At 40.8% G+C, this 4,445-nt stretch overlaps 1 pseudogene; it reads right to left on the bottom strand.

The window, feature by feature from the left end:
* LOC122151463 overlaps positions 1-2,145 on the bottom strand; it is a 6,746-nt pseudogene extending 4,601 nt beyond the window's left edge.
* Between the last annotated feature and the right edge of the window lie 2,300 nt (positions 2,146-4,445).

Genomic DNA, 4,445 nt, shown 5'->3' with positions numbered 1-4,445 from the left:
TCTTCAGTTCTTTCAGTTTGAGAAATGCTGAGCGTGTTCTTCCTTTTTGGTTTTCAGACTCCAGGTCTTTGCACATTTCATTATAGTAATTGGCTTAGTGGTTGGCAAATATTAGAAGTGCTATATGCATTTGTTGAATAAATGAATGAATAAGTGGATAAGATAAACATTAGGTCTCACCAAACATCATAATACCCATGTAGTCTACATTATGCTGTATTCCAAAAGATCTTATTAGAATGGAAATTACTGAAATATCTGAAAGAAAAATATATGGAAATTTACTATACTTTTTGTTTTAAAATATTCTATACCTTGAATAGGAGTTCTGGTAGCACAATGCCTAAGGCATTTGACTGCTAACCAGAAAGCCAGTGGTTCAAACCCACCAGCCACTCCTCGCAAGGAAGACTGGGCTATCTATTTCCATAGTGATACCACCTCAGAAATCCAAGAAGGGGTCGCTATGAGTCAGATCCAACTCAATGGCAGTGAGTGAGTGAGTGACACCTTGAATATCCATCCACAGGGAACTGTTTTCCTAGGTGCTGGCTACATGACCACAGGTGAATAGATTAAATGTTGGGAAACTAATTGAACAATTTAGCCAATCTGTTCTTCTAAGGACTGTTTAATACATCACAAGTGTCCATACTGGTTATTCTAGTTCCCCAATGTTGAATGAACAGGCATACAGATGAGTTGTGATATGAAGACAGTTTTCAGATGCTTAGTTTTAGTACTCTTACCGTGACATTTTATATTCATGAATATCTCACATTATTCACCAAAAGTCCAAGAGCAACAGAAGATTACACTGGAACTTAGAAGCATACTGGGTAATTGCAAATTGAAATAATGCAAGGTGACTTCAAAGGTCAAAGAAATTGGCTTTCCTAGTTTATTTTCTATTAGATTTAATTGTTTATGGTTGCTAAAGAAACAAGGAGGTGGCATCTTCTGACCTCCTCTAACTACACAAGAGGAGGACAGAATCACCATCAGCAGCCCAAGGCCTGTTCCCATGAGGCCAGTCATGCCACCACCCTCCAGCCCTCTTATCAACCCTAACTACAACTGTCCCTCTCGTGGCACCTACCACCTATCTGCTGGGTTTGATAATCTGCTGCAGTGGCCACATAGAACTCACAGATTATGGGTTTTATTAAGGGAGCAGCAGGATACAACTCAAATTCAGGGACACATTCAATCTCTCTCATTAGCATGCCAATCTCTCAGCAGGGCATCTCTCTTGCATCTCTCAGCAGTATGTCTTTCTCAGCCAGCAGTCAGAGAGGCTTCTTCTGCCTCTAAAAGGGCTCATTTTGAGCCTGGTAAAGTGGCAAAACTAACCAATCCCAACATCAGAATTCTACACACCTGAGAAAGAGTGAACTTCCCAGAAGATTGCTTCGTGTTGCTCCAACAGAGAAATACACCAGGTGGATGACTTTAACAATAAGCTACTCAGTTGCTCGTGGCAAAGCGGGGGTTACAAAGACTATAGCTAGAAAAGCCATACCACCTAATTTACTACACCATAATGGTAAATCTGAGATGATCATCCTAAAGCATTGAAACAAAGGAGCTCTGGTAGTGTAGTGGCTAAGGCACTTGACTGCTAACCAGAAGGCTGGTGGTTCAAACCCACCAGCCACTCCTCGGAAGGAAGATGGGGCAATCTACTTCTGTAGTGATACTGCCTCGGAAACCCAAGGAGGGGTCGCTATGAGTTGGGTCCGATTCGATGGCACATAACAACAACAACAACAAAAAGTTTAAATCTAAATATAATAGATCTTTAGTTTGATCCTAAAGCAAGGGATTCACAAAGAGAATTCCATCTTCTTGTTCTATCATCTACATAAAAGAAGACTGGCTTTCTTATGCTTGAAGTCAGCCTGAAGAAAGTGCATTACTAAAAGAATGGAAGTGAGAAGCTGGGCAAGAGCTGGGGACAAGACAGAGACATAGGAATCCAGGTAAGAGGAGGAAGCCAGGCCCCATACCCAGATGCAGGAAGTGGGGTAAAAGCCGGGGACAAGACAGAGCCACAGGAACCCAGGTGAGGGGAGGCAGGTAGGTCCCATACTCAAGAGGCAAGAAGAGGGGAGAAATCAGGGACAACAGAGCCATGGGATCCATGTAAGGGGATGATGGAGAGATTTCAAACACCTGAGGGAGACAAATTGTCTGTCAGTTTGTCCTACTGTGGTGGCTTGTTTGTTGCTGTGAGGCTTGAGGCTGTGCCACCAGTGTTTCTAATGCCAGCAGGGTTGCATATGGTGCACACATATCAATGCAGGTTACAGACTGAGACAGACTAGGGAGAAGGAAGAGACCATCCACTTCTGAAAGAATTGACCATGGAAAACTTCATGAATAGAAGAGAAACACAGTCTGATACACTGCTAGGGAACTTTATGAATAGCTGGAAATGCCAGCTATACACATGGAGTACACAGGAATCAGATCGACTGCATCTGTGGAAAGAAGTGATAGAAAAGTTCAATATCTTCAGTCAAAACAAGGCCAGGAGCTGACTGTGCAATAGACCATCAACTACTCATATACAAGTTCAACTTAAACTTGAAGACAATTAAAACAAGTTCACAAGAGCCAAATATGACCTTGATTATATCCCTCCTGAATTTAGAGACCGTATAAAAAAATAGATTTGATGCATTGAACACCAATGACTGAAAGCCAGAAGAATTATGGGATGACATCAAGAATATCATCCATGAAGAAAGCAAGAGGTCATTAAAAAGATGAGGAAGGAAGAAAGACCAAAATGGATGTCATAAGGGACTCTGAACTTTGCCCTTGAATGGAGAGTAGCTAAAGGAAATGAAAGATATGACAAGATAAAAGAGGTGAACAGAAGATTTCAAAGAGCAGCTCAAGCAGACAAAGCCAATTACTATAATGAAATGTACAAGGAGAAGAACACGCTTGGCATTTCTCAAGCTGAAAGAAATGAGATAAAAATTGAAGTCTCAGGTTGCAATATTTAAAGATTCTATAGGCAAAATATTGAATGATGCAGGAAACATATAAAGAAGATGGAAGGAATATACAGAGTCACTGTACCAAAATACCTGGTTGATCTTCATCCATTTCAGGGGGTGACATAGGATCAAGAACCAATGACACTGAAGGAAGAAGTCGAAGCTGCATTGAAGGAATTGGTGAAGAATAAGGCTCCAGGAATTGACAGAACACCCATTGAGATGTTTCAACAAATGGATGCCCCACTGGAGGCACTCACTCGGCTATGCCAAGAGATTTGAAAGACAGGTCCCTGGCCAACTGACTGGAAAAGATTCATATTTGTACCCATTCTGAAGAAAGGTGATCACATAATGTGGAAATTATCAAACAATATCATTAATATTGAATGCAAGTAAGATCTTTCTGAAGATAATTCAAAAATGGTTGCAGCAATACATTGACAAAAAACTTCCAGAAATGCAAGCTAGATTCAAAAGAGGATGTGGAACATTGCTGATGTCAGGTGGATCTTGGCTCAAAGCAAAGAATACCAGAAAGATGTTTACTTGTGTTTTATTGACTATGCAAAGCAATTTGATTGTGTGGATCATAACAAATTATGGGTAACCCTGAGAAGAATGAGAATTCCAAAACACTTCATTGTATTTGTGAGGAACCTGTACATAGACCAGGAGGCTGTTGTTCAAACAGAACAAGGGGAGACTGCATGGTTTAAAATCAAGAAGAGGGTGCATCAGGATTGTATCCTTTCCCCATACTTATTCAATCTATATTCTGAGCAAATAATAAATAATCCAAGAAGCTAGACTATATGAAGAAGAACATGACATCAGGTTTGGAGGAACAATCATTAACAACCTGAGATATGCAGACGATACAACTTTGCTTGCTGAAAGTGGGGAAGTGAGGATGACTTGAAGCATTTACTGATGAAAGTTAAAGATTCAGTATGGATTACATCTCAATAAAAAGAAAACAAAAGTTCTCACAACTAGACCTATAAGCAGCATCATGATTAATGGAGAAAAGACTGATGCTGTCAAAGACTTCACATTGCTTGGTTCTAAATTGATGTCAATGGAAGCAGCAGTCAGGACATTGGATGACATATGTGTTGTTGTTATGTGCTGTCAAGTGGGTCCTGACTCATAAAGACCCCTCCTTGGGTTTCTGAGGTGGTAGCACTATGAAAGTAGATTGGCCAACCTTCCTTCCAAGAAGCGGCTGGTGGGTTTGAACCACCAGCCTTCTGGTTAGCAGTCAAGTGCTTTAGGCACTATGGTGCCAGAGCTCCTGGACAAATTGGCTGCAAAGGACCTCTTTCAAGTACTGAAGAGCAAAGATCTCTCCTTGAAGACTAAGGTGCGCCTGACACAAACCATGGTATTTTCAATTGTCTCACATGCATGTGAGAGCTGAATAAAGAATAA

This window comes from Orycteropus afer, unplaced genomic scaffold, assembly GCF_000298275.1.
Source record: "Orycteropus afer afer isolate SDZICR_OR568_19922 unplaced genomic scaffold, OryAfe1.0 scaffold00467, whole genome shotgun sequence".
Classification (NCBI taxonomy): domain Eukaryota; kingdom Metazoa; phylum Chordata; class Mammalia; order Tubulidentata; family Orycteropodidae; genus Orycteropus; species Orycteropus afer.
The sequence above is the reverse complement of the archived record's forward strand: the minus strand, read 5'-3'. Positions and strand labels throughout refer to the sequence as shown.